General features: G+C 46.4%; 1 protein-coding gene and 1 long non-coding RNA gene across 2 annotated transcripts in view; both read right to left on the reverse strand.

Moving 5' to 3' along the window:
* Nucleotides 1–16,409, reverse strand: part of SAMD12 (sterile alpha motif domain containing 12) — a 701,452-nt gene that overhangs the window by 655,087 nt on the left and 29,956 nt on the right. The window lies entirely within an intron of this gene.
* On the reverse strand, nt 11,731–16,277 carry LOC141101262 (uncharacterized). The gene is made up of 2 exons (XR_012234923.1): nt 12,694–16,277; nt 11,731–11,994 (listed from the first exon to the last, which is right to left on the reverse strand). It is a non-coding gene; the product is annotated as an uncharacterized lncRNA (long non-coding RNA).

The raw sequence follows: 16,409 nt of genomic DNA on the forward strand, positions 1-16,409 counted from the left end.
TAACCACAGATCTTCTGTACTAATCCTTCTGTCTCTTCAGATAATCACAGATGGTCTGGATGATGATGAGATCAGGGCTCCGTTATTTCTAGACCTCATTGCTCTTTTTTAAGAGGAAGATAGTTCTTATTTGCACTCTCTGCATGTTGGGGGTTGTTCTCCAGCTCCATAATAAATTTGGAGCCAATCAGACACTTCCCCGATGATATTACATAATGGAGAAGTATCTGCCTGTGTTTCTCAGCATTAGGACACCATTAATCTTGACCAAATTCTCAACTCCATTTGCTCAATTGCAGCCCCGGACATTGAAGAGCCCTCCCCCATGCTTCACTGCTCCTACAGACCCTCATTATTATGCCGCTCTCCAACCTACGGACAAACAATCTGCCTTCTGTAACAGCCAAATACTGCACAATTTGACTCCTCAGTCCGGAGCTCCTGCTCCCGTTTTTTTCACCCCAGTTCCTATCTTTTCGTACATAGTTGAGACACTTGGTTTCCGGTTTTGGTCCCAATTCTACCATGAAGACCACTTCTGGCCAGACTTCTCTGAACAGTAAATAGATGTAACTTTGTCCCACTGATGGCTACCAGTTCTGAGTTGATGCCACTGCTGGACATCTTCCGATTTCGAAGTGAAGTACACCTGATGTGTTTTTCATCTGCTGCACTAAGTTTCTTTGGCCGATTACTGCATCCTCGATGCTTCTAACTTTTTGGGGTCCTCGATGCTGAGAAATACAAGCAGATAAGGTCTTCGAGAAGAATTGATGCTGTTCTGAAACCAAAGGGTGGTTACCAAACTGATCTGATTTAGATCTGTGTTTTGTTCATGCGCTTTTCATTTTGTTAGTTGATAAAAATAATCTATTAACACTTCTATTTTAGAAGGCACTTACTTTACAGCAATTTTTCCACACCTGTCAAAAACGATTGCACATTGTGAAAGATCCTCTGATCCTCAGCCGTTAAACGCACCCCCAGTGATGGCAGCTCCATTTTTCAGTTCTGTGTTCGACACAGGATAATGTTTCCTTTATCAGCTCGTCACCGGCGCTGTGTGGACAGAGTTGGCTGACTGCTCTTTTTAACAACTAAGATAATCACTTTATACGAGTGGCTACTTTGGCTACTTGGATCGCCAGAGAAATCTGAACAGAATCCATAATAGTTATTCCAACAATTCATGGGAATGGGGTTTTTATCCACATTGACATGTTTAAAAAAATAAATAAAATGAATGTTTTAGAATCCACAACATGTCTGATAATTAGTCACATGGATACCAAGCTAAAAAGACACAGATTACTAACATTCAACATCACTAATGCTAATTTGTATGCAAGTACGCTTGTACACTGGGGAAGCAATGAAATGTTGAAATACAGATTTTGAGGTCAATTTGCCTATAGAAAATCCTAATCTAAACATTTTCAAAGCTGTAGGATACCATACCTGGCATCCAACTAAAAAGGACATATTGAAAGAGTGTTGGGATGCAACCTAGTCTGTTAGCTGCTCCCAGCCAATCAGAATAATGAGGAACAATGTAAGCCGAAGAGATTGGATGACAGGAGAAGACTGACAGGCGACTCCCCTCCCATTGTCCATTTCAGCTGGATGCTAGCTAGTAGGTAAAGTGATGCATACCACTACAACCTTGTTAAAGGGAATCTGTCAGCAGGATTTCACCCCCCAAATTATTTATATATGTGTGTAGCTCTTTCCATGACAAGTCAAACAATACCTTTACATACCCCATCCGTTCTTCCATTACTAAGAACTAAGTTTTTGAATTGATACGTAAATTAGGCTGAAAGATTATGGTAGATGTGAAGCAGATCTGATTTGTCTGTCACTCCAGCTCTATTCCCTGCCGGGCGTCAACTCCTCATACTTGACTGACAGCCTCTATGATGGAGCTAGCAGATAAGCAAGAGGAAATGATGTTGGGCAGGGAGTAGAGCTGGAGTGACGTGTGCTTCAGATCTACCATAGCTCTTCAGCCTTATTTGCATATCAATTCTTGTTTCGGTTTCTCAGTAACGTAGGAACATCATGGCCATGTAAAGGTACTGCTTGACATTTAAAGGGCAACATGAACATATAAATAGTTTGGGGGGGGGGCAAATTCCTGATAACAGATTCCCTTTGAAAAAAAATTCCACTGAAATTTTTAGGAAAAGTCGGAATCTTTTTAATTATTCAGTTGACACATTAATCGGGAAGGATGACTGGCATGTGGTGAGGGCTGAGTCTTAATAACGTGGTATTAAGAAATTGTTCTGAATCATTTATACTGCTTACACTTTTTAAGTGGATGAAAAAGAAATCTACGTCTGTCCCAGTCATGAATCCCTGATTATACAGTCCCAAGTCACTGTGGTTTTCAGCATGGATCACTGAAGCGGGAAAATATGAGCAGACACGAAGCTGGAAGCTCCTGAGCCCTGGCTTAAAATCCTGCCACCGGCTCCCACCTACCATGTGCTATTTATAATACTGGAGTCTTCTCATCTTAAAGGGGGAGCGAAGGAAATATTTATATATAGCCCCAAAGTGTGCCGCAACAATTTACAATGAGGGAGATTTCACAAGTAACATGACAAGTAATAAATAAGACAAAAGGAATGAGGTCTCTCTCCATTAGACCTTACAAGAGTGTAGGAGAAGATCCTGCTGCCCATAAGAGCTTACACTCTACAGGAGAGAGAGGACCCCGCTGATCATAAGAGCTTACACTCTACAGGAGAGAGGACCCCGCTGACCATAAGAGCTTACACTCTACAGGAGAGAGAGAGGACCCCGCTGACCATAAGAGCTTACACTCTACAGGAGAGAGAGGACCCCGCTGATCATAAGAGCTTACACTCTACAGGAGAGAGGACCCCGCTGACCATAAGAGCTTACACTCTACAGGAGAGAGAGAGGACCCCGCTGACCATAAGAGCTAACACTCTACAGGAGAGAGAGGACCCCACTGACCATAAGAGCTTACACTCTACAGGAGAGAGAGAGGACCCCGCTGACCATAAGAGCTTACACTCTACAGGAGAGAGAGGACCCCACTGACCATAAGAGCTTACACTCTACAGGAGAGAGAGAGGACCCCGCTGACCATAAGAGCTTACACTCTACAGGAGAGAGAGGACCCCACTGACCATAAGAGCTTACACTCTACAGGAGAGAGAGAGGACCCCGCTGACCATAAGAGCTTACACTCTACAGGAGAGAGAGAGGACCCCGCTGACCATAAGAGCTTACACTCTACAGGAGAGAGAGAGGACCCCGCTGACCATAAGAGCTTACACTCTACAGGAGAGAGAGAGGACCCCGCTGACCATAAGAGCTTACACTCTACAGGAGAGAGGACCCCGCTGACCATAAGAGCTTACACTCTACAGGAGAGAGAGAGGACCCCGCTGACCATAAGAGCTTACACTCTACAGGAGAGAGAGGACCCCACTGACCATAAGAGCTTACACTCTACAGGAGAGAGAACACCCCACTGACCATAAGAGCTTACACTCTACAGGAGAGAGAGGACCCCACTGACCATAAGAGCTTACACTCTACAGGAGAGAGAGGACCCCACTGACCATAAGAGCTTACACTCTACAGGAGAGGACCCCGCTGACCATAAGAGCTTACACTCTACAGGAGAGAGAGAGGACCCCACTGACCATAAGAGCTTACACTCTACAGGAGAGAGAGAGGACCCCGCTGACCATAAGAGCTTACACTCTACAGGAGAGAGAGGACCCCACTGACCATAAGAGCTTACACTCTACAGGAGAGAGAACACCCCACTGACCATAAGAGCTTACACTCTACAGGAGAGAGAGGACCCCACTGACCATAAGAGCTTACACTCTACAGGAGAGAGAGGACCCCACTGACCATAAGAGCTTACACTCTACAGGAGAGGACCCCGCTGACCATAAGAGCTTACACTCTACAGGAGAGAGAGAGGACCCCACTGACCATAAGAGCTTACACTCTACCGGAGAGAGAGAGGACCTCACTGACCATAAGAGCTTACACTCTACAGGAGAGAGAGAACCCCGCTGACCATAAGAGCTTACACTCTACAGGAGAGAGGACCCCACTGATCATAATAGCTTACACTCTACAGAAGACAGGACCCTGCTGACCATAAGAGCTTACACTCTAGAGTAGAGCGGTCCCTTACCATAAGCTTTCACTATACAGGAGAGAGGACCCTGAGAATACAATCTAAATATGGCATGGACAGAGTAATTAGATAAACACACGGTGTTCATTTAAGGGCCTGTCACACTAAGGCCTGTTCCACACTTCAGTTTTTTGTGTCAGTTAAAATCCGCCAAAAAGGCGGAAAGCGGATCCGTTTGTAACTGATGTGAACGGTTGCCACCGGATCTGTTTTTTTGACGGATCTGCCGAATGAAGAATTTTAAAGGAACAGGAGAGAGAGAGAATTTTTTCTATCCGCCAGAAATGATTTCAGGCTTAAATTTCCGCCTGACATCATTCCTCCGGGCATGCGCACTATAAAAATACGGATCCTTCAGCACAAAAAACGTTACATGGTCCGTCCAGGCATCTCGGCGGACGCAAAAAAAATTGACAGATCCGCAAAAAAGATCCGCCGGTAATGCAAATCAATGGGGAAAAAAACGGATCCACCAAAAAAAATGGCGGATCCGTTTTTTTGCAAAAACGGAAGTGTGAAACAGGCCTAAGCGATATCGCTATAACGTCACTGGTTTTTGTGATGCAGCAGCGATATTGTTAGCGATATCGCTATGTCTGATACTTACCTCTGACCGGCTCCCCCACTGGTTATCGCTGATCGCGCGAGAACGTCCTGGACTGTTTCTCGTCGTCAGCTTCCTGCTGGGCTTCCTGTGGCGCCGACGAGCGACGCGTGGACGCGGACGGGAGGACGTCTTCATCGCCTTGTCTGACAGGTAAGTAGCGACCGCTGCTATGTCGCTGGTGAGATCTGCCTGTGTGGCAGCTCACTAGCGACCACTTAGCGATGCACCAGCGATCCTGACCGCGTCACATCGTGGTCGGGATCACTGGTGCATCGCTAAGTGTGACAGTACCATTAGGCCAGGAGACCTAACCGCTCTGTTGGTATAGGGATTATTCAATAATAGTTAGCACTGCAGTCCTGTTGGAAATTTTGCTTTGGAGAACACCAGCTTCAGGTTACACCACTGGCTACAAGCATAGATAGGTATGGAGAATGGTGGAGTGAAGGTTGTGTATGCGTTTATGGTCCATTGGCTACTTCAAGCTTCGCTGAATAAAAGAGAATATTAGCTACAGGTCTAAAGGTTCCACAGAATAGGTGTAGCACGGGAGAAGTCAGGCAGGTCAAAAATGATAATGTAGTGTTTTTTCATAACACAATGTATCTTGAAAATGACTAGCGTCAAAACGCGTAGATCTGTCTCACTTGTCCTACATGGAGTTGTAACCGCCTGCATGCTTGTCTGGAAAATGTTTTTCCCTTTTAGTAAATATAATAAAATACATTTTTTACTTTTCATTCCACGCTGAATTTTTTCTTTTATATTGCACTTTCTGGTTGCTCTGCCCGATACGTGCAAGGAATTGGATTGGAATTTATCTACAAACATTGGGGTAAGCTGACATTTTTTTGCAATGTAAGGAAAAGGTACAGGGATCTGATGGAGTGGTTCTGGTCAGACATGGTTCAGGCTCGGGACAGAGATGGATCAGGCTCTGGACAGAGATGGATGGGGCTCTGGACAGAGATGGATGGGGCTCTGCACAGAGATGGATCGGGCTCTGGACAGAGATGGATCGGGCACTGGACAGAGATGGATCGGGCTCTGGACAGAGATGGATCGGGCTTTGGACAGAGATGGATCGGGCTCTGGACAGAGATGGATCGGGCTCTGGACAGAGATGGATCGGGCTCTGGACAGAGATGGATCGGGCTCTGCACAGAGATGGATCGGGCTCTGCACAGAGATGGATCGGGCTCTGCACAGAGATGGATCGGGCTCTGGACAGAGATGGATCGGGCTCTGGACAGAAATGGATCGGGCTCTGGACAGAGATGGATCGGGCACTGGACAGAGATGGATCGGGCTATGCACAGAGATGGATCGGGCTCTGGACAGAGATGGATCGGGCTCTGCACAGAGATGGATCGGGCTCTGGACAGAGATGGATCGGGCTCTGGACAGAGATGGATCGGGCTCTGCACAGAGATGGATCGGGCTCTGCACAGAGATGGATCGGGCTCTGGACACAGATGGATCGGGCTCTGGACACAGATGGATCGGGCTCTGGACACAGATGGATCGGGCTCTGGACACAGATGGATCGGGCACTGGACACAGATGGATCGGGCACTGGACAGAGATGGATCGGGCTTTGGACAGAGATGGATCGGGCTCTGCACAGAGATGGATCGGGCTCTGGACAGAGATGGATCAGGCTCTGGACAGAGATGGATCGGGCACTGGACAGAAATGGATCGGGCTCTGGACAGAGATGGATGAGGCTCTGGACAGAGATGGATGAGGCTCTGGACAGAGATGGGTCAGGATCAGGCTCTGGTCATGTGTAACACAGGTAAACGGATGCAGTAACACAGAGGCGCAGAGCAAGGGTTAACAAGGGTGTGGTTTAATTAACAAAATAGTGGTTCTCCTTGTAGGGAGCCAAAAGGGGGTTAAACAACTTAAACTGTGTAAGGGTTTATTTTTAACTCAACAGTCTTTTTTTTTTATCAGGTTAAACTTATCGTGCCTCCGCTATCCTTTACACACTTGCAGTCCGATGGGGGATGGTGTAAGGAGGTGGCGGGGAACCACATGTGCCTTCTCTCCCCTGGACACTGTTCCCATGATTACACGCAGCACCTCATTGTTCTTTAATGTGAAATGTAATGTTTATGTACTGTGAAGTCATGTATCTAGCAAAAAATAGTAGAAAAAGAGCAGCACTCATCGGGGTGGTGTAGTCAAGGCTTTATTATAAAAGCATATCAGCGGGAAAACGGGTGCAAAAAGGAAATAGCAACGTCGATAGTTTCGCGCTGCAAAGGCGCTTCCATAGTTGTAACCTGCGGTGAGTGCCGCTCTTTTTCTACAATTTTTTGCTATGTGGATTAGCTTATTTTCCATGAATGTGCACCCAAGCGTAAAACAGTTGTATTGCCGGCTGCGTCTCTTTCATACACGTATGATGGTTCGTATGTGTGGCCTATTGTGATGGTGCTCGCCTTCTATTTCTGGACTTTGTATAGAAGTCATGTATCTGCCATGTAATGTGTATGTTTAGTTAGGGATAGACACTAGCGTAGAGTAATAGCGGAGTTAGAATAGAGGGTGGCACATTAGAGATAGAGTAATAGAATAGAGAGTATAGTAATAGTAGAGAATAGAATAATAGTGTCAGTTTAGGTACAGGCAGTATAGGGGTTGTTCAGTGGAGTGGAGTCAGCAGAGCAGCACAGAGCAAGGAAGTATAGGACGGGCACTTCCTGTTTAGAAGCATAAGCCCCGGTGGCCTGCCCAGGACAGGTTATATGAGAAGCAGTGGAGCAGACAGTGACTGGCTGTGGGGATAAGTCTGCTATGCAAGTAAGGGGCCCCAAGCGGAGAATAGTGTGGTTGGGCACCAGCTCAACAGGACCATTCCCAAGAAGGATCCAGGGTCTAATACCGGGGCAGGAGCAGCTGAGATGGCGTTCCCGGCACCTTTCCCAATCGGAACCGGATGAGGGACTGATAGGGAGCTGGTTATGTGGAAGGCACAGATGGGATACGGACTGTCCAAAGTGACTGCCCAAAATGGTAGGGAAAAGTAAATCATGGACAGAACAGAGTCTGACTAGAGGTACAGCCATGAACACCGGAAGGAAAGAGAGATTACAGAAGGAACAGAGTCTGCCCGGAAGGCAAGGAAAGTACAGGATACGTGTCTCTGTGTGAATTGTGATGCCAAAGTAATGAGTGCCCTTTTGATAAGTAAAGTTGAACTGTTGGAAAAAGACTGTGACTCCGAAGTGTTTTGTGGAACTGGGAAACCAGGAGCTGGAGTGACAGAACTGGAAGGAACTCTTGACAGTAACCATAAGTGTTCTGCATCATTGTGTTTTATCTGTGGGGCACCAGGGTGTGGGAACAGTACAGCCCTTTGCCACGACTACCACCCTGGAAGTCTTACAGTGGGATCCCATTGGAGGCTGGTGCTGCGTCTTCATGCTTACCAGCCCAACATGTGATCCCGCTTCTGGCGGCAGCGGGCAGTCACCGGTTTTGCTTGCTGAGCCCCTAGTCCATTGAACTGCAGAACTGAAGAGTACAGCTCTGCACAAGTCTCTACTCGGCTTTCCTGTGCACCTGACATTACTTGGATGCCTGCACCGCAACGCTTCCTTCTACGCCAGTCTCTCTGCACACTCACTTGTACTCGGGAGACCTCCCTGCGCCCGTCCTGGGTCTCTGCCATGCAGTCTCTGCGGCATGCAGCAGGTCCCTACTTTCTCTTCCCTGCAACAGGAATGCTCTGCCTTTTCCAGCACTCCACGCTTTGTCTCCCTCTGGCTTACCACGACCCCTCTCTGCACGCCATGGCCTCTCCATCCTGTTTCCTTCCCCTCTGCAGCAAGAGGCGTGGCCCCAGCAGTTCCGGACCCGATGCTCTGTAAGCACCTACAGCCCAGTCTTTCTCCTTATACCCCCATTCTCCTTCAACTTGCCATTCCACAGGTGAGAGCTCTGTCACCAGGTATTCACATTTCTCAACTTCTGGGATGATTCATTGTCAAATGAATTGATCTTGCTCATAACGGTCGGGAGGCACTCCAGCCATCATTCGCTCTGATCCCCGTAATCCGGGTTGACCAATGAGAGGTGGGGAGCTACTTTGGTCCAGTGGATGGCGGTGTTTGCGTATAGTTACTCAGTCTCTCCTATTCATCTCGCCACACATGGATCAAGATTAGGCTCTGGTCAGGCATGGACCAGGCTCTGGTCAGACGTGGATTAGGCTCTGGCCAGGTGTGGATCAGGCTGTGGATCTGGTCAGGCATGGACCAGGCTCTGGTCAGATGTGGATCAGGCTCTTGCCAGGTGTGGATCAGGCTCTGGTCAGACATGGATCAGGCTCTGGTCAGACATGGATCAGGCTCTGGTCAGACGTGGATCAGGCTCTGGTCAGACGTGGATCAGGCTCTGGTCAGACGTGGATCAGGCTCTGGTCAGACGTGGATCAGGCTCTGGTCAGATGTGGATCAGGCTTTGCACTTGATGCCTTATTTTTTAGATGCCTTTTTCACATCAGTAAGGTATATCAGCCATGTACCACTTCACTGGTGAGATTGCTATTTGCATACATTACAAGCAATCATGGAGGAACAGCATGTGTCCGGGTTTGTAATGATTGACAGTATTGGGCACAAGCGGCTTCATTTATCTAAAAAGTCCTTGGTGTGATAATGAAAGCTTCCATTAATCACAATCAGGCAGTAAGACCATGAAGGTTGCAATCAACTCTGAGAAGATCATTGCATAAAGACTGACGTTCATGACATCGGTAAACAACATTAAGGACTTTTCATGTGAGAAGCGTTGGACCAATATGTGTCAGGTGCTAAATCAAAACTCATTTGAAAGAGTTTGAGAATATTTCTGGCGTTTTATAGTGACCCAAACCTAGAAATATAATTTCTAGATCTGAAATGAAAAATATTTAAAATTAAGGAAAATCTTTTAGAGGGTTTTTCTTTTATTATTTTGGAGTTTGGTGGCCTTGGCCCTGGTTTCCCAGTGGTTTGAGGCTTTGGGTTCTTTTGTATACAGTGTTTTCTCCAAGTATCTGCTATCCAGTGGTTCTGTACCCTAAACTCAAATATCCAGCTGTTTAGTTTCCTAGTCCCTGGTATCCAGTGGTAATGTCCCCCAGTGTAAAGCATCCAATGTGTTTATGCCAAAGTCCCTTGTGTGTAGAGTTTTGTGATGTTGTCCAGTTGTTTAGAGTCCTAAGAGTCCAATGCTTTTATACCAAGGTTCCTGGATTCTAGTACTTTTGTGCCCATGTTCCTAGTATTTGTGCCCATGTCTTTGATGTCCATTGGTCTGGAGCCCCTGTTCTTGTTTTACCGTAGTTTTGTGCCATAATTGTAAAGAACCAGTGGGCTTGTGCCTAAATCCTTGGTGTCTGGTGGTTTTCAGTTTTAGTCCCCTGCATGCTTACAATGTTTTTATACTCTTAAAACCTGGTGCACAGTGGCTTTCTATTCAACTCTCGAAAGATCAGTAGTTCTATGTGCCAACACTTTGTTTCCAGTAGTTAGGTCCTGAATTCCAAGTGTCCAATGCGTTTATGCCAAAATCCCTTTTTTCAGTAGTTTTGTGAGCACCACCGTTTCACAGTGGTTTTGTGCCACAGTCCTAGACATCGTGTACAGTCCTGTCCTGTGCTCCGCTTACTTCCCTAGTGTCCGCTGCCCTCTGCTGTTTTGCAAGTTGCCCTCAGTGGATCAATGACATCATCGCCCTAGACCATTTAGATACACACCTGTGTCTTGGGGTTGAGACTCCAGACCTCTACGATTGGTGACCTGCACCTTCTGAGCATACTGTTACTTGCTTCCATCCCTGCAGGGTTCCATTTCATCCATCCTGCTGCTCCTGAGATTTCCGAGAGTGCCAAGTCCTTGTTTCCCACATACCTTCCTGTTTGCTGCATCAACCCCCTGGGGTGCAGGTGCCCACCTGGACCTGAGACTTAGGGATCCACCCCACCTAATAAGCCTACCACATATACAGGGTTTGTTCCTAAATTCTTACTGTCTGGTAATTCCATACATTTTATCTGGTTTGGTGCGGAAATCTTAAATGTCCTGTCCTGTGTACCAGCCCTAATGTTTAGTGTGTATGTACAGCCCCCAAGTCCTAACCTTTCAGAAGCTTTCTGCCCAATTATCTAGGGTCCATTCGAGTTACTCCTATTTCCTTATAGTACACTAGGTTTGTTGTCCAAGTCTCTTTAGTCCATTAGTTTTGTGCCCCAAGTCACAGGCATTCAATTTTTGGGGTTAGTTTTTTTAGGTTTTGATCCCAGATCCTTGGTGCTTAGTTTTTTGTTTTGTTTTTAGACCCAGTTCCTGACATCAAGTGATTTTGAGCGACACACCATAGTGTCGTATGGTTTTCTACCTGGGGGTTAGTAGTACTTTGCTCCTTACCTGCTATTATTGCATATTTTCATTGTGATGCCTCTAAAAACAGAAGTATATTGGATAATTGTCACGTAAGCAATTCACAAATACATTCGGGCAAAGTGAACCAACTGAGTGCCGAGGAGATCTCACAGTTCAAAGTAAATTTTTCCTTAAATATTTCTCCTCCTCTGTTACACCCATTACCTTCCTTCTCCTCTGCTTTGTCCATTTCCTTCTTTCTCCTCTGTTTCGTCCACCATTTCCTTCCTACTTCTGTTTCTTCTCTGTTTTGACCCTTTGTCTTCCTTCTCCACTGTTTCGCCCATTACCTTCCTTCTGCTCTGTTTCGCCCATTACCTTCCTACTCGTTTCTCCCATACCCTTCCTTCTGCTGTTTCGCCCATTACCTTCCTTCTCCTCTGTTTCCCCATTACCTTTCTTCTCCTTTTTCACCCATTACCTTCCTCCTGTGTTTCACCCATTACCTTCCTTCTCCTCTGCTTTGTGTATTTCCTTTTTTCTCCTCTGATTCGTCCACCATTTCCTTCCTACTTCTGTTTCTTCTGTTTTGACCCTTTATTTTCCTTCTCCACTGTTTCGCTCATTACCTTCCTTCTGCTCTGTTTCGCCCATTACCTTCCTTCTCCACTGTTTCCCCATAACCTTCCTTCTCCTGTTTCTCCCATTACCTTCCTTCTCTGTTTTGCCCATTACCTTCCTTCTCCTGTTTCCCCATTACCTTCCTTCTCCTGTTTCACCCATTACCTTCCTTCTCCTGTTTCATCCATCACCTTCCTTCTACTCTGTTTCGCCCATCACCTTCCTTCTCTACTGTTTCCCCATTACCTTCCTTCTCCTCTGTTTCACCCATTACTTTCCATCTCCTGTTTCGCCCATTACCTTCCTTCTCCTGTTTCGCCCATTACTTTCCATCTCCTGTTTCGCCCATTACCTTCCTTCTCCTCTGTTTCCCATTACCTTCCTTCTCCTGTTTCGCCCATTACCTTCCTTCTCCACTGTTTCCCCCATTACCTTCCTTCTCCTCTCTTTTGCCATTACCTTCCTTTTCCACAGTTTCGCCCATTACCTTCCTCCTCTGTTTCGGCCATTTCCTGCCTTCTTCACTGTTTCCCCCATTACCTTCCTTCTCCTCTCTTTTGCCATTACCTTCCTTTTCCACAGTTTCGCCCATTACCTTCCTCCTCTGTTTCGCCCATTTCCTGGCTTCTCCACTGTTTCCCCCATTACCTTCCTTCTCCTCTCTTTTGCCATTACCTTCCTTCTCCACTGTTTCCCCATTACCTTCCTTCTCCTCTGTTTCACCCATTACTTTCCATCTCCTGTTTCGCCCATTACCTTCCTTCTCCTGTTTCGCCCATTACTTTCCATCTCCTGTTTCGCCCATTACCTTCCTTCTCCTCTGTTCCCCATTATCTTCCTTCTCCTCTGTTTTGCACATTACCTTCCTTCTCCACTGTTTCCCCCATTACCTTCCTTCTCTCTTTTGCCATTACCTTCCTTTTCCACAGTTTCGCCCATTACCTTCCTCGTCTGTTTCGCCCATTTTCTGCCTTCTCCACTGTTTCCCCCATTACCTTCCTTCTCTCTTTTGCCATTACCTTCCTTTTCCACAGTTTCGCCCATTACCTTCCTCCTCTGTTTCACCCATTTCCTGCCTTCTCCACTGTTTCCCCATTACCTTCCTTCTCCTCTCTTTTGCCATTACCTTCCTTTTCCACAGTTTCGCCCATTACCTTCCTTCTCCTGTTTCGCCCATTACTTTCCATCTCCTGTTTCGCCCATTACCTTCCTTCTCCTCTGCTTCCCCGATTACCTTCCTTCTCCTCTCTTTTGCTATTACCTTCCTTTTCCACAGTTTTGCCCATTTCCTGCCTTCTCCAGTTTACAATTTCCAATTGGAAGCAAATTTCATATTGCAATTCATTAACGCTCACTGACATTTCTGATCTACAGATCCAGATCAGATCCACCCACCTTTCGTGTCTACCTCTTTCCTCATAGACTGTAAGCTTGCGAGCAGGGCCCTCACTCCTCTTGGTATTTGTTATAATCTACTGTATGTGATTATTGTTATGCTGTAATGTCTATTGTCTGTACAAATCCCCTCTGAAATGTAAAGTGCTGCGGAATATGTCGGCGCTATAAAAATAAAATTTATTATTATTATTATTATAGACCCAGAAGTAAAACTGCATTTAAAATAATGTATGTTTTTTCACTCCCTTTAATCAACGGGAGCGCATTAGACGAGATTTGTAAGTCCCTAAATTCAGAAAATGAACTCATTAGCCGCGGTGACATTTGCTTGGAAATAAATGATACTGTAGCGGGGAGGTAATAATGACTTGGGATGAAAAGCACGAAATCCAAACAAGGTCTGAAAACATATTTCACCAAAATTATTTTCTGCAAAAAAAGCAACCTGGCTGACAAATGGTATGTAGGAGACGGGTAATGACATTTCCTATGGACGTCAAGCCGCCGCGGTATTATAGGCTACGCCGCAGAATCCGGCTCTGGGTCGGGCGCGAGGATATTTTAATCTGCTTGGCACAAATACTAACATTTATGGAGTCGAACACCTCGAAGCGATAGAACAAGTTTGTATATTAATAGTGTCATTCTGAATAGTGCGGCATCGGCAGAATTTCGCGCGCTGCGCCGCTTCTCCTCTCGCCATTTGCAACAATGTAGAGAAAAAGCCAATCTGAAAAATGTAAACTTAATGAGCTGCTGCATTTAACCTCTGCGCAGATGACGCCGGATGAGATTTTTAATGGCTTCTGATAATGTGCGGTAGAGACAGAAGATTAGGCTCGGTGTATAAGAATGGTCGTTTTGTGTGGTTATTGATTATATGACAATTATTAGATGTTGTTATACACATGGTGATATTAAAGGAGTTGTCTGATAATTCAAGCATAAAAAGGATCTGATTTTTCCCCAAAACAGTGCCACTCTAGTCCAGTGGCTACATTTGGTATTGCAGGTCATAAGGAGTCATGGAAAGGGGGACTGAGTTGCAATAAGCCCCTCGGTGATACTGGGGTTGTCTCATAACTGAAAAGAAAAAGGATCTTATTTTTCCCCAAAACAGCACCACACTAGTCCAGTGGTTATATTTGGTATTGAAGGTCATTAGAAGCCATGGAATGGGGGACTGAGCTGCAATAAGCACGAGTGACACTGGGGTTGTCTGATAATTGAAAAAAAAAAAAAGGATTGGATTTTTCCCAAAAACAGCACCACTCTAGTCCAGTGGCTATATTTGGTATTGCAGGTCGTAAACATTTAAGTAATATAAGTCATACACATCAGCCCCTCTATACTTCCCTCTCCCATGTACAGCTCCTATGCACTTCTCACCTTCCTGAAAAACCTCAGCCCATCTTGCCCAAACACATTGCACAAAAAAACTGCTAACATTTCAAATAACTACTTGCTCTTTATGTTCTTACGCCTACTGATTTCAGGGGACATTTCCCCCAACCATGGTCCACCATCCCCCAACCCTTACCCTACCCCATATCAAAACCATAATAATCTAATTAATCTTACTTGCACTCCTTCATCTCCTTCTTTCACTTGTGCCCTCTGGCATCCACGGTCTGTATGTAAAAAGCTTCCTTTCCTGCACAATTACTTTCTGAACAACTCTCTTAATCTGTTGGCCCTCACTGAAACCTGGATTCAGGATTCTGACACTGTCTGCTCTGCTGCCATCTCCCATGGTGGCTTACAATTCACCCATTCCCTGAGACCCACAAACAGACATGGTGGTGGAGTCGGCATACTCCTGTAGCCACAATGCACTTTCCAGGTCATCTCCCCAGTTCCATCTCTCTCATTCCCTTCTTTTGAGGTCCACACCATCAGACTCTTCCGTCCCCTCTCCCTCAGAGTAGCGGTACTTCCTTGACCACTTTTCAGCCTAGCTGCCACACTTCATGTCCTCAGAACTACCAACTCTTATCCCAGGAGACTTCAACATCCCCATTAACACCCCCAATTACACATCTGCATCCCAGCTTCTATCACCAACCACTTCACTCGGCCTCTCACACCTCTTAACCTCTGAGACAAACAAAGACGGTAACACCCTTGACCTGGTCTTTGTCCGGCTTTACTCAATCTCCTACCTAAATAACTCACCGTTTCCACTCTCTGACCACAACATTCTCTCCTTCACAAATCCTCACCCACCTCAGCACACTCCCACCTATCACACATTCAGAAATCTACAAGCCATTAACCCTCAAACACTTTCAGACTCCCTACAATCTTCCATGTCCCCAATCTCCTCTTTTTCCTGTACTGATTTGGCTGTTCATCACTACAACAACACTCTTTGAAGCACCCTTGACCAGGTAGCGCCCCTCACCCTCAGAACATCCAAGCACAGAGTAAGGCCTCTTTCACACATCAGGTTTTCGCCGTCAGGCGCGATCCGGCGCTTTTGACAAAAACCGGATACGGCGAAATGCAATGCCGGATCCGGTTTCCCCCCCATTGACTTGCATTAGAGCCGGATCGAGCCGGATGGCCATGCGTTTCATCCGATTTTCGCCGGATCCGGCAATGTGACGCGATCCGGCGTCTGGAAAAAACGGCTACTGTAACGTTTTTTGTCTCCGGCGAAAAAGCCGGACACGCCGGATCTGGCGTGTCCGGCTTTTTCATACAATGAAAGCCTATGAGCGCCGCAATGCGCCTGATCCGGCGACAGCCGGATCCGGTGGCCGGATCCGTTTTTTTTGGTCTGAGCATGCTCAGTAGCTCTGCCCACAAGACATATATAAAACCAAGACAGTGGGACCCTCAGCCACACCCAATATGCCACCCAAGAACCAGGAGCAGGAGAAGGCAGCAGACATCTGCAGCAGCAGCACCATCAGCACCACCCCAAATGGAGCAGCATGCTGAACAACGGGAGGGGAGTCCAGCAGCAGATGAGAGACCGTAATTATCAAATCCCCCATTCCTCCAAACTATGGCTATGGAATATCAAGATATTCATTGGCCCTTTGTTTCTCTTTATTCAACAGCCGCCCAATAGATGCAGCAGCAGCAGCAGCAGCAATGGCAGCAGCAGGAACACCACCCACAGGCATGGAGTGTGGCCATCAGGAAGACAGCACATCTTCTTCTGGGAGCCCTCCCTCGCATCGTCAGCGTTTGACGGTAA

Source organism: Dendrobates tinctorius, unplaced genomic scaffold, assembly GCF_039654945.1.
Source record: "Dendrobates tinctorius isolate UK_male_01 unplaced genomic scaffold, ASM3965494v1 ptg000116l, whole genome shotgun sequence".
Lineage (NCBI taxonomy): Eukaryota > Metazoa > Chordata > Amphibia > Anura > Dendrobatidae > Dendrobates > Dendrobates tinctorius.